The sequence below is a fragment of the Triticum urartu genome, chromosome 7A, assembly GCF_056163025.1.
Source record: "Triticum urartu cultivar PI428250 chromosome 7A, HENAU_Tu73, whole genome shotgun sequence".
In the NCBI taxonomy this organism is placed as follows: Eukaryota; Viridiplantae; Streptophyta; class Magnoliopsida; order Poales; family Poaceae; genus Triticum; species Triticum urartu.
Window position 1 is genome coordinate 213,335,912 of NC_141879.1, and position 25,760 is coordinate 213,361,671.

Consider the following 25,760-nt stretch of genomic DNA (forward strand, 5'->3'; position numbering starts at 1 on the left):
AAAGTTAGCCCCGAGATTTATAGGACCGGACCGTGTTTTGGAACGAATGGGAGAGGTTGCCTACAAGTTGGAGTTACCCGAAGGACTGTCAGGAGTTCATGATGTGTTTCACGTTTCCCAGTTGAAGAAGTGCCATGCAAAGATGGCTGATATACCCCTGAGAGATACAGTGCCCCTGGAAGCAATTCAGTTGGATAGTGATTTGACATGTGAGGAGAAACCAGTCAAGATTCTCGAGTTTGCCAGCCGAGTTACTCGCAGCAAGGTTCTCAAGTTTTGCAAAGTTCAGTGGAGCCACCTGAAAGTGCAACTATGTTGGAAATATGCCCTAGAGGCAATAATAAAAGCATTATTATTATATTTCTTTGTTCATGATAATTGTCTTTATTCATGCTATAACTGTATTATCCGAAAATCGTAATACACGTGTGAATACATAGACCATAATATGTCCCTAGTAAGCCTCTAGTTGACTAGCTCGTTGATCAACAGATAGTCATGATTTCCTGGCTATGGACATTGGATGTCATTGGTAACGGGATCACATCATTAGGAGAATGATGTGATGGAAAAGACCCAATCCTAAGCATAGCACAAAGATCGTGTAGTTCGTTTGCTAGAGCTTTTCCAATGTCAAGTATCTTTTCCTTTGACCATGAGATCGTGTAACTCCCGGATACCGTAGGAGTGCTTTGGGTGTATCAAACGTCACAACGTAACTGGGTGACTATAAAGGTGCACTACAGGTATCTCCGAAAGTGTCTGTTGGGTTGACACGAATCGAGACTGGGATTTGTCACTCCATATAACGGAGAGGTATCACTGGGCCCACTCGGTAATGCATCATCATTATGAGCTCAAGGTGACCAAGTGTTTGATCACGGGATCATGCATTATAGTACGAGTAAAGTGACTTGCCGGTAACGAGATTGAACAAGGTATTGGGATACCGACGATCGAGTCTCGGGCAAGTAACATACCGATTGACAAAGGGAATTGTATACGGGGTTGATTAATCCTCGACATCGTGGTTCATCCGATGAGATCATCGTGGAGCATGTGGGAGCCAACATGGGTATCCAGATCCCGCTGTTGGTTATTGACTGGAGAGTCATCTCGGTCATGTCTGCTTGTCTCCCGAACCCGTAGGGTCTACACACTTAAGGTTCGGTGACGCTAGGGTTGTGAAGATATGTATATGCAGTAACCCGAATGTTGTTCGGAGTCCCGGATGAGATCCCGGATGTCACGAGGAGTTCCGGAATGGTCCGGAGGTAAAGAATTATATATAGGAAGTGCTGTTTCGGCCATCGGGACAAGTTTCGGGGTTATCGGTATTGTACCGGGACCACCGGAGGGGTCCCGTGGGCCCACCGGGTGGGGCCACCTGTCCCGGGGGGCCACATGGGCTGTAGGGGGTGCGCCTTGGCCTACATGGGCCAAGGGCACCAGCCCTACTAGGCCCATGTGCCTAGGGTTTCCACAAAGGAGGAGTCCAAGTGGTGGAAGGCACCCCGAGGTGCCTTGGGGGGGAGGGAAACCCTCCCCTGGCCGCCACACCTAGGAGATCAGATCTCCTAGGCTGCGCACCACCCCCCCTTGGCCCTCCTATATATAGTTGAGGAGAGGGAGGACTTCATACCTCAGCCTTTGGTGCTTCCCTCTCTCCCCGTTACGTCTCTCTCTCGTAGTATAGGCGAAGCCCTGCTACTGTGACGCCCTGCATCCACCACCACGCCGTCGTGCTGTTGGATCTTCATCAAACTCTCCTCCCCCCTTGCTGGATCAAGAAAGGAGGAGACGTCATCCGTTCCGTACGTGTGTTGAACACGGAGGCACCGTCCGTTCGGTGCTAAGATCATCGGTGATTTGAATCACGTCGTGTTCGACTACATCATCCCCGTTCTTTGAACGCTTCCGCTCGCGATCTACATGGTACGTAGATGCATCTAATCACTCGTTGCTAGATGAACTCCTAGATGGATCCTGGTGAAACCGTAGGAAAAATTTTGTTTTCTGCAACGTTCCCCAACAGTGGCATCATGAGCTAGGTCTATGCGTAGTTCTCTTGCACGAGTAGAACACAAAGTAGTTGTGGGCGTTGATTTTGTTCAATATGCTTGCCGTTACTAGTCTTATCTTGATTCGGCGGCACCGTGGGATGAAGCGGCCCGGACCGACCTTACACGTACTCTTACGTGAGACAGGTTCCACCGACTGACATGCACTAGTTGCATAAGGTGGCTAGCGGGTGTCTGTCTCTCCTACTTTAGTCGGATCGGATTCGATGAAAAGGGTCCTTATGAAGGGTAAATAGCAATTGGCATATCACGTTGTGGTCTTTGCGTAGGTAAGAAACGTTCTTGCTAGAAACCCATAGCAGCCACGTAAAACATGCAAACAACAATTAGAGAACGTCTAACTTGTTTTTGCAGGGTATGCTATGTGATGTGATATGGCCAAAGTTGTGATGAATGATGAATGATCTATATGTGATGTATGAGATGTTCATGCTATTGTAATAGGAATCACAACTTACATGTCGATGAGTATGACGGTGACAGGATGATCATGGAGCCCCAAGATGGAGATCAAAGGAGCTATGTGATATTGGCCATATCATGTCACTATTATTATTTGATTGCATGTGATGTTTATCATGTTTTGCATCTTGTTTGCTTAGAACGACGGTAGTAAATAAGATGATCCCTCATAATAATTTCAAGAAAGTGTTCCCCCTAACTATGCACCGTTGCTACAGTTCGTCGTTTCAAAGCACCACGTGATGATCGGGTGTGATAGATCCTTACGTTCACATACAACGGGTGTAAGACAGATTTACACACGCAATACACTTAGGTTGACTTGACGAGCCTAGCATGTGCATAGACATGGCCTCGGAACACAGAAGACCGAAAGGTCGAGCATGAGTCGTAAAGAAGATACGATCAACATGAAGATGTTCACCGACGTTGACTAGTCCGTGTCACGTGATGATCGGACACGGCCTAGCCAACTCGGATCATGTTATGCTTAGATGACTAGAAGAGGGATGTCTATCTAAGTGGGAGTTCATTAATAATTTGATTAGATGAACTTAATTATCATGAACTTAGTCTAAAATCTTTACAATATGTCTTGTAGATCAAATGGCCAACGTTGTATTCAATTTCAACGCATTCCTAGAGAAAACCAAGCTGAAAGACGATGGCAGCAACTATACGGACTGGGTCCGGAACCTGAGGATCATCCTCATAGCTGCCAAGAAAGATTATGTCCTACAAGCACCGCTAGGTGATCCACCCGTCCCACAGAACCAAGACGCTATGAACGCTTGGCAGACACGTACTGATGACTACTCCCTCGTTCAGTGCGGCATGCTTTACAGCTTAGAGCCGGGGCTCCAAAAGTGTTTTGAGAGACATGGAGCATATGAGATGTTCGAAGAGCTGAAAATGGTTTTTCAAGCTCATGCCCGGATCGAGAGATATGAAGTCTCCGATAAGTTCTTCAGCTGTAAGATGGAGGAAAATGGTTCTGTCAGTGAACACATACTCACTATGTCTGGGTTACATAACCGCTTGACTCAGTTGGGAGTTAATCTCCCGGATGACGCGGTCATTGACAGAATCCTCCAGTCGCTTCCACCAAGCTGCAAGAGCTTTGTGATGAACTTCAATATGCAGGGGATGGGAAAGACCATTCCTGAAGTATTTGCAATGCTGAAATCAGCAGAGGTAGAAGTCAAGAAGGAACATCAAGTGTTGATGGTCAATAAAACCACTAAGTTCAAGAAGGGCAAGGGTAAAAGGAACTTTGAGAAGGACGGCAAGGAAGTTGCCGCGCCCGGCAAGCAAGCTGCTGGGAAGAAGAAGTCAAAGTATGGACCCAAGCCTGAGACGGAGTGCTTTTATTGCAAAGGGAAGGGTCACTGAAAGCGGAACTGCCCCAAATACTTAGCGGACAAGAAGGCCGGCAAAACAAAAGGTATATGTGATATACATGTAATTGATGTGTACCTTACCAGTACTCGTAGTAACTCCTGGGTATTTGATACCGGTGCCGTTGCTCATATTTGTAACTCACAGTAGGAGCTGCAGAATAAACAGAGACTGGTAAAGGACGAGGTGACGATGCGCGTCGGGAATGGTTCCAAGGTCGATGTGATCGCCGTCGGCACGCTACCTCTACATTTACCTACGGGATTAGTTATAAACCTCAATAATTGTTATTTCGTGCCAAGTTTGAGCATGAACATTGTATCGGGATCTCGTTTAATACGAGATGGCTACTCATTTAAATCTGAGAATAATGGTTGTTCTATTTATATGAGAGATATGTTTTATGGTCATGCTCCGATGGTCAATGGTTTATTCTTAATGAATCTCGAACGTAATATTACACATATCCATAGTGTGAATACCAAAAGATGTAAAGTTGATAACGATAGTCCCACATACTTGTGGCACTGCCGCCTTGGTCACATAGGTATCAAACGCATGAAGAAGCTCCATGCAGATGGACTTTTAGAGTCTCTTGATTATGAATCATTTGACACGTGCGAACCATGCCTCATGGGTAAAATGACCAAGACTCCGTTCGCAGGAACAATGGAGCGAGCAACCAACTTATTGGAAATCATACATACTGATGTGTGCGGTCCAATGAGTGTTGAGGCTCGCGGTGGCTATCGTTATGTTCTCACCCTCACTGATGACTTAAGTAGATATGGGTATGTCTACTTAATGAAACACAAGTCTGAAACCTTTGAAAAGTTCAAAGAATTTCAGAGTGAAGTTGAGAATCAACGTGACAGGAAAATCAAGTTTCTACGATCAGATCGTGGAGGAGAATACTTGAGTCACGAATTTGGCACACACTTAAGAAAATGTGGAATAGTTTCACAACTCACGCCGCCTGGAACACCTCAGCGTAATGGTGTGTCCGAACGTCGTAATCGCACTCTATTAGATATGGTGCGATCTATGATGTCTCTTACCGATTTACCGTTATCCTTTTGGGGCTATGCTTTAGAGACTGCCGCATTCACTTTAAATAGGGCTCCGTCGAAATCCGTTGAGACGACACCGTTTGAATTATGGTTTGGGAAGAAACCTAAGCTGTCGTTTCTAAAAGTTTGGGGATGCGATGCTTATGTCAGGAAACTTCAACCTGAAAAGCTCGAACCCAAATCGGAAAAATGCGTCTTCATAGGATACCCTAAAGAAACCATTGGGTATATCTTCTACCTCAGATCCGAAGGCAAGATCTTTGTTGCCAAGAATGGATCCTTTCTGGAGAAAGAGTTTCTCTCGAAAGAAGTAAGTGGGAGGAAGGTAGAACTTGATGAAGTATTACCTCTTGAACCGGAAAATGGCGCAACTCAAGAAAATGTTCCTGAGGCGCTTGCACCGACTAGAGAGGAAGTTATTGATGATGATCAAGATACTTCTGATCAAGCTCCTACTGAAATTCGAAGGTCCACAAGGACACGTTCCGCACCAGAGTGGTACGGCAACCCTGTCTTGGAAATCATGTTGTTAGACAACAGTGAACCTTCGAACTATGAAGAAGCGATGGCAGGCCCGGATTCCGACGAATGGCTAGAAGCCATGAAATCCGAGATAGGATCCATGTATGAAAACAAAGTATGGACTTTGACTGACTTGCCCGTTGAACGGCGAGCCATAGAAAATAAATGGATCTTCAAGAAGAAGACAGATGCGGATGGTAATGTGACCATCTATAAAGCTCGGCTTGTCGCTAAGGGTTATCGACAAGTTCAAGGAATTGACTACGATGAGACTTTCTCACCGGTAGCGAAGCTAAAGTCCGTCCGAATCATGTTAGCAATTGCCGCATTCTGCGATTATGAGATATGGCAAATGGACGTCAAAACGACATTCCTTAATGGTTTCCTTAAGGAAGAGTTGTATATGATGCAGCCGGAAGGTTTTGTCGATCCTAAGAATGCTGACAAGGTGTGCAAGCTCCAACGCTCGATTTATGGGCTGGTGCAAGCATCTCGGAGTTGGAACATTCGCTTTGATGAGATGATCAAAGCGTTTGGGTTTACGCAGACTTATGGAGAAGCTTGCGTTTACAAGAAAGTGAGTGGGAGCTCTGTAGCATTTCTCATACTATATGTAGATGACATACTTTTGATGGGAAATGATATAGAACTCTTGGACAGCATCAAGGCCTACTTGAATAAGAGTTTTTCAATGAAGGACCTTGGAGAAGCTGCTTATATATTAGGCATCAAGATCTATAGAAGATAGATCAAGATGCCTCATAGGTCTTTCACAAAGCACATACCTTGATAAGATTTTGAAGAAGTTCAAAATGGATCAGTCCAAGAAAGGGTTCTTGCCTGTTTTGCAAGGTATGAAATTGAGCTCAGCTCAATGTCCGACCACAGCAGAAGAGATAGAAGAGATGAGTGTCATCCCCTATGCCTCAGCCATAGGTTCTATTATGTATGCCATGCTGTGTACCAGAACTGATGTAAACCTTGCCGTAAGTTTGGTAGGAAGGTACCAAAGTAATCCCGACAAGGAACATTGGACAGCGGTTAAGAATATCCTGAAGTACCTGAAAAGGACTAAGGAAATGTTTCTCGTTTATGGAGGTGACGAAGAGCTCGTCGTAAAGGGTTACGTCGACGCTAGCTTCGACACAGATCTGGATGACTCTAAGTCACAAACCGGATACGTGTATATGTTGAATGGTGGAGCAGTGAGCTGGTGCAGCTGCAAACAAAGCGTCGTGGCGGGATCTACATGTGAAGCGGAGTACATGGCAGCCTCGGAGGCAGCACATGAAGCAATATGGGTGAAGGAGTTCATCACCGACCTAGGAGTCATACCCAATGCGTCGGGGCCAATCAAACTCTTTTGTGACAACACTGGAGCTATTGCACTTGCCAAGGAGCCCAGGTTTCACAAGAAGACAAGGCACATCAAGCGTCGCTTCAACTCCATTCGTGAAAATGTTCAAGATGGAGACATAGAGATTTGTAAAGTACATACGGACCTGAATATAGCAGATCCGTTGACTAAACCTCTCCCTAGGGCAAAACATGATCAACACCAGAATTCCATGGGTGTTCGATTCATCACAATGTAACTAGATTATTGACTCTAGTGCAAGTGGGAGACTGTTGGAAATATGCCCTAGAGGCAATAATAAAAGCATTATTATTATATTTCTTTGTTCATGATAATTGTCTTTATTCATGCTATAACTGTATTATCCGGAAATCGTAATACACGTGTGAATACATAGACCATAATATGTCCCTAGTAAGCCTCTAGTTGACTAGCTCGTTGATCAATAGATAGTCATGATTTCCTGGCTATGGACATTGGATGTCATTGGTAACGGGATCACATCATTAGGAGAATGATGTGATGGACAAGACCCATTCCTAAGCATAGCACAAAGATCGTGTAGTTCGTTTGCTAGAGCTTTTCCAATGTCAAGTATCTTTTCCTTTGACCATGAGATCGTGTAACTCCCGGATACCGTAGGAGTGCTTTGTCACAACGTAACTGGGTGACTATAAAGGTGCACTACAGGTATCTCCGAAAGTGTCTGTTGGGTTGACACGAATCGAGACTGGGATTTGTCACTCCATATAACGGAGAGGTATCACTGGGCCCACTCGGTAATGCATCATCATTATGAGCTCAAGGTGACCAAGTGGTTGATCACGGGATCATGCATTACAGTACGAGTAAAGTGACTTGCCGGTAACGAGATTGAACAAGGTATTGGGATACCGACGATCGAGTCTCGGGCAAGTAACATACCGATTGACAAAGGGAATTGTATACGGGGTTGATTAATCCTCGACATCGTGGTTCATCCGATGAGATCATCGTGGAGCATGTGGGAGCCAACATGGGTATCCAGATCCCGCTGTTGGTTATTGACTGGAGAGTCGTCTCGGTCATGTCTGCTTGTCTCCCGAACCCGTAGGGTCTACACACTTAAGGTTCGGTGACGCTAGGGTTGTGAAGATATGTATATGCAGTAACCCGAATGTTGTTCGGAGTCCCGGATGAGATCTCGGACGTCACGAGGAGTTCCGTAATGGTCCGGAGGTAAAGAATTATATATAGGAAGTGCTGTTTCGGCCATCGGGACAAGTTTCGGGGTTATCGGTATTGTACCGGGACCACCGGAGGGGTACCGTGGGCCCACCGGGTGGGGCCACCTGTCCCGGGGGGCCACATGGGCTGTAGGGGGTGCGCCTTGGCCTACATGGGCCAAGGGCACCAGCCCTACTAGGCCCATGCGCCTAGGGTTTCCACCAAGGAGGAGTCCAAGTGGTGGAAGGCACCCCGAGGTGCCTTGGGGGGGAGGGAAACCCTCCCCTGGCCGCCGCACCTAGGAGATCAGATCTCCTAGGCTGCGCACCACCCCCCCTTGGCCCTCCTATATATAGTTGAGGAGAGGGAGGACTTCATACCTCAGCCTTTGGTGCTTCCCTCTCTCCCCGTTACGTCTCTCTCTCGTAGTATAGGCGAAGCCCTGCTACTGTGACGCCCTGCATCCACCACCACGCCGTCGTGCTGCTGGATCTTCATCAACCTCTCCTCCCCCCTTGCTGGATCAAGAAAGGAGGAGACGTCATCCGTTCCGTACGTGTGTTGAACACGGAGGCACCGTCCGTTCGGTGCTAAGATCATCGGTGATTTGAATCACGTCGTGTTCGACTACATCATCCCCGTTCTTTGAACGCTTCCGCTCGCGATCTACATGGTACGTAGATGCATCTAATCACTCGTTGCTAGATGAACTCCTAGATGGATCCTGGTGAAACCGTAGGAAAAATTTTGTTTTCTGCAACGTTCCCCAACAAACTATCCCTGGGTGGTTTTGGTAATTCCTAACAACATATAGTTCATTGAGCTAATGCTATTTCAAGATAAACATTTCAGGAAAGCTCAATGATTGGCATGGCATGGATGAGAAAAGTGGACCCCTCAAAATTCTAAGGACAAAGAATTGGCTCAAGCTCAAAGCTCAGGACTCTACATATTTTCATTTTAAGTGATCCAAGATCACATTGAGTCCATAGGAAAAGCCAATACTATTAACAGGGGATGAGGTGTTGCCTAATGGCTTGCTTGCTCAAAGTGCTTAGTGATATGCTCCAAAACCCTCGACTACTTTATCACATCCACATATGTCCCAAACTAAAAGTCAAACTCGGCCCCACCGAATTTTCTATCCGGCGCCACCGAGTTCAGTTGTCATAGCCACTGCCAGAAACCCTAGTCTTTTCGGTCACACCGAGATGGGATTGTAATCTCTCTATTTCCATTCGTAACGTTTCAGTAAAACCGAGATGAGCGATCGGTCCCACCGAGATTGCAATGTAAATTCTCTGTTTCCCTTTCGTAACACTTCGGTCCAACCGAGATGAGCGAATCGGTCCCACCGAGTTTGCCTGACCAACTCTCTGTTAGTCCATTACCAAAATCGGTCTCACCGAGTTTGTGTAATCGGTCTCACCGAGATTACGTTATGCCCTAACCCTAACGAAATCGGTCCCACCGAGTTTACATGTCGGTCCCACCGATAATCCTAACGTTCACATTTTGAACTAAATCGGTCTGACCGAGTTTCATGATTCGGTCCCATAGAGTTTGGTGATTTGTGTGTAACGGTTAGATTTTGTGTGGAGGATATTTATACCCCTCCACCCACTCTTCATTCATGGGGAGAGCCATCAGAACATGCCTACACTTACAATACATATTTTCTGAGAGAGAACCACCTACACTTGTGTTGAGGTCAAGATATTCCATTCCAACCACATAAATCTTGATCTCTAGCCTTCCCCAAGTTGCTTTCCACTCGAATCTTCTTTCTATCAAATCCAATCCTATAAGAGAGAGTTGAGTGTTGAGGAGACTATCATTTGAAGCACAAGAGCAAGGAGTTCATCACCAACACACCATTTGTTACTTCTTGGAGAGTGGTGTCTCCTAGATTGGCTAGGTGTCACTTGGGAGCCTCCGACAAGATTGTGGAGTTGAACCAAGGAGTTTGTAAGGGCAAGGAGATCGCCTACTTCGTGAAGATCTACCCTAGTGAGGCAAGTCCTTCATGGGTGACTGCCATGGTGGGATAGACAAGGTTGCTTCTTCGTGGACCCTTCATGGGTGGAGCCCTCCGTGGACTCGCGCAACCGTTACCCTTCGTGGGTTGAAGTCTCTATCAATGTGGATGTACGATAGCACCACCTATCGGAACCACGCCAAAAATCTCTGTGTCTCCAATTGTGTTTGCTCCCTCAAACTCATCCCTTTACCTTCATATGCAATTATTTTACATTCCGCTGCTATACTCTTAGAATTGCATGTGTAGGTTGATTGCTTGACTTGTGCTATGTTGCTAAAATCTGCCAAGAACTAAAATTGGGAAAAGGCTAGATTTTTATTTGGTCAAGTATTCTAATCACCCCCTCTAGACATACTTTCGATCCTACAAGTGGTATGAGAGCTTTGGTCTCCATTTGCTTTGATTTCCATAGCTTTTGGTGGTCATAGCCTTGGTTTCATAACCTATGAGAGTATGACATCTAGCGAGGGAAATTACCACCGTAGAGGTCCTTACTTTGATGGTACAAATTTTGCTAGTTGGAAGCATAAGATGAAAATGCATATTCTTGGACATAACCCCGCCGTTTGGGCTATTGTGTGTATTGGCTTGCAAGGTGAATTCTTTGATGGGAGAGAACCAAACCATGAAGCTACCGCAGAAGAGTTGAAGATGTTACAATACAATGCTCAAGCTTGTGATATTCTCTTCAACGGATTGTGCCCCGAAGAATTCAACAAAATCAACCGTCTTGAGAATGCAAAGGAAATTTGGGATACTTTGATTGACATGCATGAAGGTACCGACTCCGTCAAGGAATCCAAATTGGATGTGCTTCAAAGTCAACTTGATAAGTTCAAAATGAAGGATGGTGAAGGTGTCGCTGAAATGTATTCTAGGCTTGCTCTCATCACAAATGAGATTGCCGGCTTAGGAAGTGAAGAGATGGCCGACACATTCATCATCAAGAAGATCCTAAGAGCCTTGGATGGAAAATATGATACTGTGTGCACATTGATCCAAATTATGCCCAATTACAAAGATCTCAAGCCAACGGAAGTCATTGGAAGAATTGTTGCTCATGAGATGTCACTCAAGGATAAGGAAGAGCTTCACAACAAGTCAAGTGGCGCTTACAAAGCCTCATGTGATGCTCCCACATCATCAAGCGAGAAACAAACCTTCAATGAAGAATTGAGCCTAATGGTAAAGAACTTCAACAAGTTCTACAAGAGTAGAAGCAAAGAAAGAAGTTCCAAGTCAAGGTCCTACAATGACAAAAGATCTTCTAGTCGTGAGCGTAATTGCTACAATTGTGGAAGACCCAGACACTACTCCAATGAGTGTACGGCTCCCTACAGAAGAAGAGAGGATTCTCCCAAAAGAAGAAGTAGAAGAGAAGAATCACAACCAAGAGAAAGGAGGAGTAGAGATGATCGTTATGAACGAAAACCCTCTCGGAGAAGCAAGGATTCAGAAAGGAAAGAAAAGTCATCAAGGATCTACACAAAAATAAGACATTAAGCTCATGTTGGTGAATGGGTATCCGGCTCCGACTCCGACAATCACTCCGACTCCGAATATACTCAAGATGAAGGTGTTGCCGGTCTAGCACTTGTGTCAACCAACTCCTACGACATATTTGACTCACCAAATGAAGGAATTGGAAGGTGCTTCATGGCCAAAGGTCCAAAGGTAACACATCCCGAGTATGTTGATTTCAATAGTGATGAAGATGATTTGCTAGGTGATGATGATTTACTTGTTGACAACTCTAGTGATGAAAACTATGATGAAACGTCAATTAATCATGCTAATCAAGATAAAACGAATGATGATGATAAGAAGGAGATTGAGAGTCTAACTAAAGAACTAAACACTCTTAAGGTAGCTCATGAAACTACCTTGAAAAATCATCCAGAACTTTTAAAGACTCATGATAAGCTATGCTTTGAAAAGCTCAACCTTGAGCAAGAGCATGAGTTTTTAAAGGCAATCAATGATGATCTCCGCAAGAAAAGTTCTTCTTACATTGCCAAGCGTTTACTCTTGTCTACTTACATGCCACAAGTTACATCTAGCAACAAGAGCAAGAAAGATTCTTCATCTAGTAGTAACAACAATCATGCTAAATCCAATATTGTTGCTTCTAGTAGTTCTCTTGATTCCAGTAATGATTCTCTTAGCCAAGTTACACTTGAGAAAGAAAATAGCTTATTGAAGGGAATTATAGAGAAAGGTGTTTACAAGACCTTGCCGGGAGCAAGCAATTTGAGGAAATTGTACGCAAGCAAGGAAGACACCGGAAGAATCAAGGTGTTGGTTTTGAACGAAAGTTCAATGCCAATGGAGTTGAGTGGGAAGAAGATCAATACCCCAAGACGAAGTTTGTTCCTCAACAAGAGAAGTATGATCCTACTTCTTTCAAAGGGATACAAGCTCAAGATGATCTTCCACCACAAGACCACAAGCAAAAAGGCAAGGAAAAGCTTCAAGAGGAGATTGATGCATTTGAAGAAGCACCCAAGGCCTTGGTCAAGTGGGTTCCCAAGACCACATCAAGTTCTACTTCATCAAGTACAAATACAACTCCAAGGGTTCCCATCAAGATGGTGTGGATCCAGAAGAAGAAGAATTATAGAGTTCTTGAGGGTGACTCCGCCAACATACTTCACTCTTATCATTTTGGCGAGAACAAGTGCAAACAACTTCCATATCTTGCACTAGTTCAAGGAGTCACAAACCCTCTTGTTGGTAAGACAAGGGACAAGGTAACCTAATGCTTTCATGGACATCATCTTGTGTATGCATCACTCTATGTCTTTGGATATCCTTGTTTGTTCCTTGTGGGACTAACCCGTGTAGGTATTGAAAGTGCAACTCACTCCAAAGGATTGCTCCAAATGATATACATCAACATTGAGCATCTACATCTTCAACACCTACATGAAGTCATCATCGACAAAACCCAAGGTTAGTTCATCCCTCTTAGGGGGATATCACATCTAGGGGAGCTTTACTCTAACCAATTGAGCTAAATCAACTCTAATGGTGTGAACACAATAATGCTTTATGTAAAAGTGGTAACCCCACTTGTGCTTAAACGATGAGTATGACCTATGATCAAATGTTCTCATTTGAATCCTAAGTCAATATACTCATATACAGATGACCTAGTCATCGCCAAATTGCTTGATAGATGCTAGAGTGTTTGTGCATGCTTTGTCACATATTTCATTTGCCATTTTATTGTGTGAGCATATTGGTTGCATATCTTACTCATTCGGGGACATCCATTTGTTTTTTTGATTGTTTGGCTCTTTCTCTTTTTGCCAAATGGATGGACAAGAATGCCTAAGAACTCTCTCTAGCTATCTATGTTTTCCTCGTCTGAAACTCTATTCATGCTACATCACAAAGTTTGATCAAGTCAGATTCGAACCACTCGGTGTGAGGAGCACTCGGAGTTCCTGATTTGTCATAGACTTAAACCTCCAAAACCTCTTTGTGCATCTCGGTCTGACCGATTCATCCTTTTTGGTCCTACCGAGTCACTAAGTTGATCTAGGGTTTTCAATCTCAGTGCAATCAATTAGAGCCTTTCGGTCACACCGAGTTGCAGTAACTGCTTGCAGTTTTGCATCTCGGTGCCACCTAGTCGTTCCTTCGGTCACACCGACAGGGTCAGGTTATATATACCGATGGGCCAAAATTTGGAAATTTTTCCGAACCTCCTCGCCCGCGCATAACCTACTCTGCCTCCTCGGGTCTCCGAATCGTCCTCTCGTCGCCAGCGACCTCCCGCCGCTGGTCTCCACCGCCGTCAACGGAAATCTTCACCACCATTGCCGCCGTAGCAAGTTCGTCGCCGAACTAGGGTATGAACTTGATCATTGTGCTAATCCTTAACTCTGATTCTTAGCACATTGCTTTTCCATGATCTTTGCCACGATTGAAATCATCCTGTCCAGCGAAAACATCCCATAGCTTAGTTTTGATTTGAAAATTTAGGGTTAGGTCTCCGCCAAATTCATCTCGGACCGACCGAGTTGTAGAAATCGGTCTCACCGATTTTGGCTTAGGCCAGAGCACACGTGTTTTTGGTCTGACCGAAAATTGCAAATCGGTGTGACCGAGTTCAATTCTCTGTGAAACCCTAGCAGTCTCGGTGCCACCGAACTGTGACTCGGTCTGACCGAGTTCACTAGTTTAGGTTCCAAAAATTGCTTCGGTATCACCAAGTTTACAAATCGGTAGATCCGAAATGCTTTCTATGAAGAACTAAAACTAAGTTTTTAAGTCATCCTTTTTGCAAAACTCCTGTACTTTGTGATGCTCATCTACTCTACCTCATCTATAATCTATTCACAGGGTCTGCTGACAGTTTGCCTGCATGATGTCTGACCAAAGTGATAGCCAGAACAAGTCTGAGGAGCAGGTTCAACTGAGTGAGGGCACTAGTCCCTCTAGTTCATCTGATGATGGCAGCAGGAGCACACCAAGTAACTTGCCAAAGGCAGCCACCAGAACAAGAAAGAAAAAGACCTCGGATTCATAGGATGAGGATTATGTGGCTGTTGAGGAAGAAGTTAGCTCGAAGAAAAAGGTGCTGAAAAAGGAGTATGGCTCAGCTGCTACAGTCAAGCCAGGGATGCATAAGAATGCACCAGCAAAGAGAGTCCCCATGTCTAAGGCCAGAGCATCCACTGCTGAAACCTCCAAGCCATCTGAAAAGGCAGTTGGAGAAGGCAAGAAAAGGAAGGAAAGGGTCAAGAAGACCACTGCCAAAGTGCTTGGCAGATCATCAATCATGAGAGATGATGATGAAGAGGAAGAGGATGCTGCACCAGCACCCAAAGCTCAAAAGCTCATGGGAGATGCAATCAGATTAGGGGCTGCTCCATCAAAGCCCAAAGCTGCTCCCAAGGCTGCTGCTCCAGCTCCAAAGCCAAAACCCAAGAGGAGCACTAGGAACATACCTGCAGAAGAGAAGAACAAGGCCCCAGTGCCTCAAGCTGCTGAAGAAGAAGAAGATGATTCTGTTGTGTTGAGGAAGCTGAAACCCAAGATCCCTGACCACAATGGTGCACATCCAGTTGCAGAAAACATGAAAATCAGGAAGGATGCAAGATTGAGACTATGGAGAGAGTCTGATCCATATGCTATCAGGAGAAGAACTGCTGTGGACTACAGGTTTCACATTAAGGAACAACAGGACTTCTATGAGACAGTGTTGCTTGACAAGAAGCCCATTGTTTGTGACATGAAATGGGTAGACTGGGAGTACATCCAGAAGAATGAAGATCACTATCCTAGAGTGTATGACGGTTTTAAGGCATGTGGAGTTGATGAATTCGTTGCACAAAAGCTCACCAAGTGGAATGATGAGTAGATCATGCAGTTCTACTCCACTGCCCATTTCTATCCAGATGGGAAGATCGTTTGGATGTCTGAGGGTACTAGGTAACAATCGTCTGTTGATGAATGAGCTCAGTTGATCAATGCCCCAAAAGAAAGTGAGGATGACTTGGATGTATATGCTGAGAAGAAGAAAGACCACAACACTATGGCCAACATGTACAAGGAGATCCCAGATGCTGCCTTGGATACACATAAGTTTGGATCTGTCCATTACCTGTTGTCTGGTGTGCCAACAATCAATTGGATATTAAGGCACACACTGCTACCCAAGTCAGGTGATCACAAGATGATCAGAGGACATGCTATAAACTTGCTACACATATTTGATGTCCCACAGAAGCTCAAGGTCATGAGCCTGATTGTTGAGACAATCAAGAGGACTGTTGTTGACCAGAAGAGAAGTTGTGGGCATGCCCCTGTCACAGCCCCAGTTCAGGCCTTGCCTTCCTTGCATTAGCCTCCATGCATCATGTCTAAATTTTATTAACTTTGAAATGGAGGCTGATAAACCCTAGTAGCAAATGAAATTCAACTAGGGTCCAAATAAAATATTTTCAATGAACCTGAAATGCCCTTCTAAAAATGTTCATCATCCTTGCCTTGGTCTAGAACCTCTGACAAAAATGGTGCACATATTTCTAGGACATCATAGGGTCACTGAATTAAATCATACTCTATTTGCATTTGGGCATTTAAATGCTATAGAATATTTTAGATGTCCAAGTAATCCTAAACTGAAATGTTCCATGTTGGTTATATGCTAAACAGTGGTCATGAGCAGTTTGGTGATTTTTGATAGTGCCTAAGCATTTTTAGAAAAGCCACAAAGTTGTAGAAAAATATAAAACAGAAAATAGAAAACAGAGAACAGAGGCTCACCTGGAACTTACCTGGCGGCCCAAGTGGCCGGCCCAGCCCACCTGGCCCCCCTCCCCTGTTGTCTTCCTCCTTTGCCAGGAGGATGGGTGTGTGCCCGCTGTGCGCCAGCACGCGCACGGCCACCGACGGCCACCTCCTGCTTGCCGTTTCGCCCTGGACGCCTCCATGCGTCGCCACGCGCCCCCTGACCTCTTTCTCTCACGCCCGCAGCTCCTCCCCTCCTCTGGCTCCCTCTCCCTCTCTTCCCGAGCGCACCAAAGGGCGCCGCCGTGCTCTACCACGGCCACCGGCCACCCCACGCCTCGCCGACACGCCAAGAAGCCCCGTCTTGTTCCCCTCTTCCTCCTCACCAAAGCGGGCGAGCCCTGGATGCGGGCGAGCCCCAGCTCCCCGCGTGTGCCCTCCGCTGCTCGTTTGGGCGCCGGAGGAGCAATCCCACGCCCTCCGCCGCGTCTGCTGCCGCCGGCGGCTAGACGCCGGCGCGTTAGCCCAGTTGATCAAGGGGTTTGACCTCCCCTGGCTCAATGACAGGTGGGGCCGCCCTGCTAACTAACCTAGATTAGGATTAACTAATCCTAGCTAATTCAGCTTAGCTACTGACATGTGGGCCCATGCCCCACTGACACTTTAGTTAGGATTAAATTAGCACTAACAATCTCTGTTAATTAGCCTAGTCACTGACCAGTGGGTCCCAGCATCAGGTTTGACCGTTGCTGACGCTGTTGACTTGATGACATCATTCTGACGTCAGGCTGACACAGTAATGCTTTCTAGATTTTAAATAAATCAGAAATGATTTATTTAATTCAGAAAATGTCCAAAACTTCCAAAAATCACAGAAATTCAACCGTAACTCCAAATGAAATAAATTATATATGAAAAATTATCAGAAAAATTCAAGGAATCCATCTGTACCATTTTCATGCATGTTAGAACAACTTATGGCTGCTGATTAGGCCAATTTATTTAAATGGAATTTAAACTCTCACATATGGAGTTTGAATTTGAACTTTGGGTTCAAACCAACTTTATTTAATTGTGTTGCTAGTTGCATTAGCTCAATCAACAACATATTGCCATGTAGTTGTCATGCATCATGTTGTGCATTGCATTGATTGTGTTCCTTCTCTGTTGCCGGTGGTTGTCCCCTCTCGATAGACGTTGTACCGACGCTGTGATCGTTGACACTGATGAAGACCCAATGATATCTTCGGAAGTGCCAGGCAAGCAAAACCCCCTAGTTCATTCCGATACAATCCCACTCTCTCGCTCCTGCTCTCTTTTACTGCATTAGGACAACAACGATTCAACTGTTACTTGCTGCGGTAGTTGAACCCTTATCCTCTGCATGACCTGTCATTGCCACAGTAAATAGATGAAACCCACTAGCATGAGTAGGAGTTGTTTGAGCCCTGATGTGCCTACTCATTCATGCTTGTTTGTCATGCCTGCTATTGCTTAGAGTTGTGTCAGGGCTGATTCATCGGGGATGAATTGGAACAGTGATGAACATGTCCTACTGTGTGTGAGCTAAGTGTGTGAACACGATTTGGTAAAGGTAGCGGTGAGAGGCCATGTAGGAGTACATGGTGGGTTGTCTCATTGAGACCGTTCTTAGGAACTGAGTTCTGTGTTTGTGATCCATGAAACAGTTACTACCATACATTGGGCCCGAAACCAATGAACCCTCTCGGCTTCTTGATCACCCTTGTCCTCTGTCCAGGAGTTGCAACTAGTTTTTGGTGTTTATAGGATATGTGTTGGCGGCCGTGCGTAGCGCTGACCCTAGGGGTGGGCTATGTTGCGGTAGATACACCGTGGCACGGTGTACCGGGCGCCCCTTTGGTGTCTCGGGAACCCTGTTCACATCGTTCGGGGCCGTATGTGGAAACCTCGGCCGGACTCCCTGCGAATGGAACCTGGATAGGCGATAAACCTGGACTAGAGACTTGAGTGTTTAGGTAGGCCGTGGCCGACACCCTCGTTGGCTTCCGCTTGAAGGTTGCCGAGTACATGTCGTGTAAACGGCGGTAAGTGGTGAGAGCGTGTGTGAAGAAGTACACCCCTGCAGGGTTATAAATGATCTATTCGAATAGCCGTGTCCGCGGTAAAGGACTTCTGGGTTGCCTATAACAGTTCATAGACAAGTGAAAGTGGATACTCTAAAACTCGCAAGATAAGTGTGAGTGCTATGGATGGCCTTCTCGTAGGGAGACGGGAGCGTATCCATAGTGGTGTATTGAATGGTGAATATGTGGACTCGTGTGCGCCACCTCAAAAGAGTTGCTTGCAGTCGTAGTTCAGGTTATCCACTGAGTCAAAGCTGGCTTGCTGCAGTTAAACTCCACCATCCCCTTTGTTGATACCAATGCATATGTAGTTAGTTCTGATGTAAGTCTTGCTGAGTACAATTGTACTCACGTTTGCTTAATTTATGTTTTGCAGAGAGGTTTCAGTCTCGCTAGTAGTTCCGCGTGGACTTCGACGTTTAGCTTGATACCTCAGCTACGATCTTGTGCCCTCGGCAGGATCTGGTAGATAGTCAGGCTTCTTAGCCTTTTTCCATTTGTAGATGTCTGTACTCAGACATGTTAAGCTTCCGCATGTGCTTTGCATTATATGCTATGATTGTTGGGTCATGAGACCCATGTTTGTAATATCTCGCTCCTTGGAGCCTAATGAATAAATACTTGAGTTGTAGAGTTATGTTGTGATGCCATGTTGTATTTACACATATCGAGCATATTGTGTGTATGATTGAAATGCTTGGTATGTGTGGGATCCGACAATCTAGTTGTTAATCTTTGGCAGCCTCTCTTATGGGGAAATGTAGTCTTGTACTTCCATGAGCCATAGTAGTCCGCTACAGCCCGGTTAACCGGAGTCCTGCTAGCCCAGCACTACTGCTCATGATACTTGACTGGCCGGCATGTGTTTCACTTCGTTCCTGTGTCTGTCCCTTCGGGGAAATGTCATGCGGTGACCTCCGGAGTCCTGTCTAGCCTGCTACAGCCCGGGTTACCGGAGTCCTGTTAGCCCAGTGCTATAGCCCGGATTCACACGCTGCTGACCGACATGTTCGAAGTTGATTCATGTATGCCTGTCCCCATGGGTTAGTGCCGCTTTGGGTTCACGACTAGCCATGTCGGCCCTGGTTCTCTGTCATATGGATGCTAGCGACACTATCATATATGTGAGCCAAAAGGCGCAAACGGTCCTGGGCCATGGTAAGGCAACACCCGTGGGAATACCGTGCGTGAGGCCACAAAGTGATATGAGGTGTTACCGGCTAGATCGATGTGACTTGGAATCGGGGTCCTGACAACGTTTGGTATCAGAGCCTGACTGCCTGTAGGTTTACCAAGCCAACTGGTCGAAGTTGAGTCTAGAAATGCTTTAGTTATATAAGGGAATTGATTGTGGAAGGGAACGTAAGGCTCTTTTTACTCCTTATATCTTATGCCCTTCTGATCTGAGTCATCCTCTTCTCTTCTACGGGGATTAAGAACTAGGCCTTCTCATCTATCTATCAGGATGACGTGTTACTAATCCGTAGACTTATAGGATTGTTGGATTCGAGTTTCAGTTCAGTTTCTACTAATTTTAGTATGTTGTCAGTCAAATCAGACCCTTGATATGATGATGTTAAGTGGTTACGCCACTATTTTGCAGGATGTCTCAAATCGTTTTGAGCATTTACAGCCGTTATGCTGTCGGAGTCATTCCAGGTTTCTAAATAGTCTGATGCATTTGCAAACCCCTTCCTCCTATTCCTGATGTCCATTTGGGCTAGATTAATCACACTAATCGGTGAGTTGAGGTACTCTGTTGTCTCAACATATATGTTGGAGCTATTATTATGACCCTAGGTGTTTTAGGGAGTCACCTAGTAATCTAGCCATGTTTTGTGTTCCGGTGTGATGATTCTGGCCACCATTCTCGGAAGCATTCCGTGATGCCATGTAGTGGTAGGTATTCTATTCATGGGTTCTTGAACCCGAGATTCACCCTAATTATCTCATGTTGATAGTGTTGCTAGTTCCTTTAGGATATTAGTAACCTTTGCGATAGTCCTCGAGGTTCGTGGTACATCCTTCTTCCAATTATCATGGACCATTCTTGGCAGGAGTTCTTTTGAACCAAAAGTTCATGACAGAGTGCTCCTGATGAGTTCTCCATTCATAATTGTGACTCTTCCAGTCCTACCTGTCAGCATGGGTTATCCAGAAGAAATATGTTGAACTTGTTCGACATACTAACCTATGCATCCACAACTCAGAAAGATATATGTTCCTTGAGTTGTCCCTCTGTAGTTGTATTCCGGTCCTTGTCTATCAGTTGATAGCCAAGTTTATGTCGTGCATTCGTGTTATCGATGCCTAGTATTCTTGTGGTTCGTCAAGCCGTTCTATTTCAGAATGACTAGGAGAAACAAACTCTAGTACCTCATCCATATCCAGGATTGGGTCAAAGCAGTTGTATTCCGCAGATCAAATGCAATCAAGCTTTGATTCTGTTCTACCCTGAAGTATTACCCACTTTTATGTCAGGAACATCATGAGAATTGCACCTTATCTTATGAATTCTTGATGCAGTGATACTCTCGCCATCATCGTTCATTCCTCGGTCCCGTGTTGCGATAACCGGAATGCCGACAAGTGAACTGTGATGTGTGAAATCGATACTCCTAGCAACCTCGTTGCTTGGTAGTTAATGGACAATATTCTCATTCTTAGCGTGTTGGTTATTGAATCATCATTCTAAGATTGATCGTGATACCTAGTCCTTTTCCCTGGTGCACTCTTCGATCAAGAGTTGGGACTGTGTCTATCCTTGCTTATTTGATCATATCGTCTTGCCCTGAAAAGCAAGATTGTTCTCGAGCTTAGTAACATATCGGTGGTTCGTTATTTCCGAAGATCTTCTCGGAAGTATTACCTGGTTGTCACCTGACCGGTATGTTGAGTTCGTGATTAAATGGGTTTTCTTATAAATCACCTCTTCTCCAAGAATCTGTGTTGGATATCCATGAGCTAGTTGGTTGAGCTAAACAACAACTTGGAGAGTTGGAAGATAAAGCTTGTCTGACTTAGTTCATGTTAAGGGATATCTTTTGTGTGTGTGTGTGTGTGTGTTGAAGAAAGATGATATCTTCATCGATTGGTCCTCGTGATCAGTTGTTGGATCTATTGCCTTGTCAAAACCTTGACTTGAGTATGGGCTATCGTCAAGTCAACTCAGAACCAACGATGTTCGTAATGTTGTCTTACTCTTGGTTGATCCCTCGAGCATACACCATTACATCTTTTGGTCTGACCAATGCTATCACCGTGTTCACATGATGGTTGAAGTCCAGTGATATGGAGATTCCGATGAGTTGCTGTTGAGCCCATCAGCAGCATTTTGTCTCCCCCATGATTCACGTTGAACATTACACTAGTGTTGGAAACTTTATAAGCATTGCCCTCATGTCCCGATCATGAAGCATATGTCCAGCTGAAAGATGTGACTTCCTCTAATTCATGTGCATCTGATATAAGTTGCCGCCGTGAATTCGAGAAAGTTTGTTTTTGCTTCCTCTGGAATCATCCCAAGTCAGTCATGCATGTGTGAAGTATTCTATGGTCTGATAGGCTGATCATCTACATTCTATACGTATCCCTAGCACACCAAGCCACTGATTGATTTGTTCAAGGAGAAGAAGTTTCTTCTTAAGAGTTAGACCTACGCAAGGACTTCGATATCCTCGTTGATGGTTCCCCCTGAACTCGGCAGTGTTTCATTTTAAGACTACCAGGTGACCATGCTTGTCAAGGACAGCGTGTTCACATGCTTGTAGCAGAACCGGCTCATGTTTTGGAGCTTACTACCGTAGTTCATTCCCCCAAGAATCTCGCAACGTTGTCTCGTCGATTTGTGTTGCAAACCCTCATTTTCCTTTCTAGACTTGATGAGTCTGGAATATCCTGACACCAACCAGATCTGAATCTCAACAGATATGATGGTTGGAGCATTTTTCCAAGAACTATAATATTGGTCTCTCGATAACCGGTAAAGTGGATGTCGTGGCCAACACATCCAGCCAGAAGACCTATTATTGTAGTATCTCGATTGAAGAAAGTTGGCCACCTTCTCATGAGGATTTCGTAGGATTTACCTCCGTAGTTAATCCTTACGGATTCTTGTGCTCCCGAAGTCCGGTCTTTTACTTGACGTTCTATATATCAAACCATATCTGTGAATGGGATACACTAGCATATCAAGGAGAACATTAGAAGCGGAGTGCTAAATGTCTCTCGGTCGATCATCCAGATTTTGATCCCTTGGCCTCGCTAAGGTGAAATCTGAGAAAGTGTTATCTTTCTTTTCATCTGCATCTTCCACCATTATTCATCATGGTAGCATGTTGTGTTGCCAGGATCCTTGACACGGATATTGGTAAAACCTTGATTAATACGGAATTGCTCAAGTTCTTGAGAGCACGCGTAAGCACTAGGATTTATCGTCGGCATTAACTGAGATCCGTTCTCAGTTTCTTCGATTATGCCATAACCTTTCAAACAGTGGAATCTCTCTCTACTGTTGGGTTTCTCCCCAGTTACTAGAATCATTCCCAGCATTTGCATTTTGTTCCCAGCTTGCACCTCCATTGTGTCATCCTACTACGGACTACCCTTCTCAGTAATTACTGATCAGGATCATCTTCAAAGTGGTCCTACCACGGGTTCCATCTATTTCCGATGATAATCAAATCATCCATCACGTTTTCTTCAACAAGGTAGTCCACATCATCCATTCTAGTATGAGTATGCCATTTCTTCAAGCTCCTTCACGCGATCGTTTGTGATTGCCTCAGGCTGGTGAGAAGAGTTTCAATGATCTCTGAATCAAAAGTAATTCTTTTTGCCACTTAAGGGAATATTTCTGCGAGTCACCATCTTTAAGATGTCTCGTTATGGTATCATGCTAATTATCTCCTCGCTACTTTGAAACCATGCACCATCTTACTCCAGCGTGGAATTGTTGCCTATCCAATTGAACCTTTGTCATTTACCTCTTTCCATTGCTCCTGATGCGTGTGCTATGTCTCAACTCAAGAGATGTTCTTACGTCTCATTCCATGAGCTGATCTTGAGTGCTCGATCTTCGAGGAGATCGATTCCTGTAGGGTTTTCCTTTCTTTCTGTCGTCATCATGTTGGATGGAGTTCTCGGAGCAAGACGACGAGACAAAGATGGTGATTGAATCAACGCCTTTATGAAGTGCAACCTGGACCATGAAGATTATGTTAGTTTGTGTTCCCCTTTCATCTTACCCTACACCTGAATCTCGGGGCGAGATTCTTGTTTAGTGGGGGTGAGCTGTCACAGCCCCAGTTCAGGCCTTGCCTGCCTTGCATTAGCCTGGATGCATCATGTCTAAATTTTATTAACTTTGAAATGGGGGCTGATAAACCCTAGCAGCAAATGAAATTCAACTAGGGTCCAAATAAAATATTTTCAATGAACCTGAAATGCCCTTCTAAAAATGTTCATCATCCTTTCCTTGGTCTAGAACCTCTGACAAAAATGGTGCACATATTTCTAGGACATCATAGGGTCACTGAATTAAATCATACTCTATTTGCATTTGGGCATTTAAATGCTATAGAATATTTTAGATGTCCAAATAATCCTAAACTAAAATGTTCCATGTTGGTTATATGCTAAACAGTGGTCATGAGCAGTTTGGTGATTTTTCATAGTGCCTAAGCATTTTTAGAAAAGCCACAAAGTTGCAAAAAAATATAAAACAGAAAATAGAAAACAGAGAACAGAGGCTCACCTGGAACTTACCTGGCGGCCCAAGTGGCCGGCCCAGCCCACCTGGCCCCCCTCCCCTGTCGTCTTCCTCCTTTGCCAGGAGGATGGGCGTGTGCCCGCGGTGCGCCAGCACGCGCACGGCCACCGACGGCCACCTCCTGCTTGCCGTTTCGCCCTGGACGCCTCCATGCGTCGCCACGCGCCCCCCGACCTCTTTCTCTCATGTCCGCAGCTCCTCCACTCCTCTGGCTCCCTCTCCCTCTCTTCCCGAGCGCACCAGAGGGAGCCGCCGTGCTCTACCACGGCCACCGGCCACCCCACGCCTCGCCGACACGCCAAGAAGCCCCGCCTCGTTCCCCTCTTCCTCCTCACCAAGGCGGAAGGCGCCGGAAGCCCTGTGATGCCGCCAACATCATCTTCTTCCTCGCCAGTCGCCGAAGATCCTCCTTGCCGCCCCGACTGCTCCGGACCGTCTCCGAGCTCGCTGACCCCCTCGTCCGACTCGCCGTGAGCCTCCGACCCTGCCCATCCCTCTCTTCTTCCCCGTAGGCCTCCGTAGCCATCGGACCGCCTACGCCCGAACCCGCCGCCGCCTGCGCTCGCCGCCGACGCGACTCCGGCGACCAAATGGTCCGCCCGACGTGTCCAACCCACTCACCGCATCGCGTAGGCCCCCGCTAGCGCCTCATCTCGCTAGCTCGTGCACTGCAGCCCCGTAGCCACAAACACCCGAACGCGGGCGCCGCCCCGAGCTCGTTTCCGGCGAGCTCCGGCCGTCCCCGCTGCTGCCGCATGCCGCCCTGGATGCAGGCGAGCCCCAGCTCCCCGCGCGTGCCCTCCGCTGCTCGTTTGGGCGCCGAAGGAGCAATCTCGCGCCCTCCGCCTCGTTTGCTCCCGCCGGCGGCTAAACGCCGGCGCGTTAGCCCAGTTGACCAAGGGGTTTGACCTCCCCTGGCTCAATGACAGGTGGGGCTGCCTTGCTAACTAACCTAGATTAGGATTAACTAATCCTAGCTAATTTAGCTTAGCTACTGATATGTGGGCCCATGCCCCACTGACACTTTAGTTAGGATTAAATTAGCACTAACAGTCTCTGTTAATTAGCCTAGTCACTGACCAGTGGGTCCCAGCGTCAGGTTTGACCTGGGCTGACGCTGTTGACTTGATGACATCATTCTGACGTCAGGCTGACGCAGTAATGCTTTCTGGATTTTAAATAAATTAGAAATGATTTATTTAATTCAGAAAATGTCCGAAACTTCCAAAAATCATAGAAATTCAACCGTAACTCCAAATGAAATAAATTATATATTAAAAATTATCAGAAAAATTCAAGGAATCCATCTGTACCATTTTCATGCATGTTAGAACAACTTATGGCTGCTGATTAGGCCAATTCATATAAATGGAATTTAAACTCTCACATATGGAGTTTGAATTTGAACTTTGGGTTCAAACCAACTTCATTTAATTGTGTTGCTAGTTGCATTAGCTCAATCAACAACATATTGCCATGTCGTTGTCATGCATCATGTTGTGCAT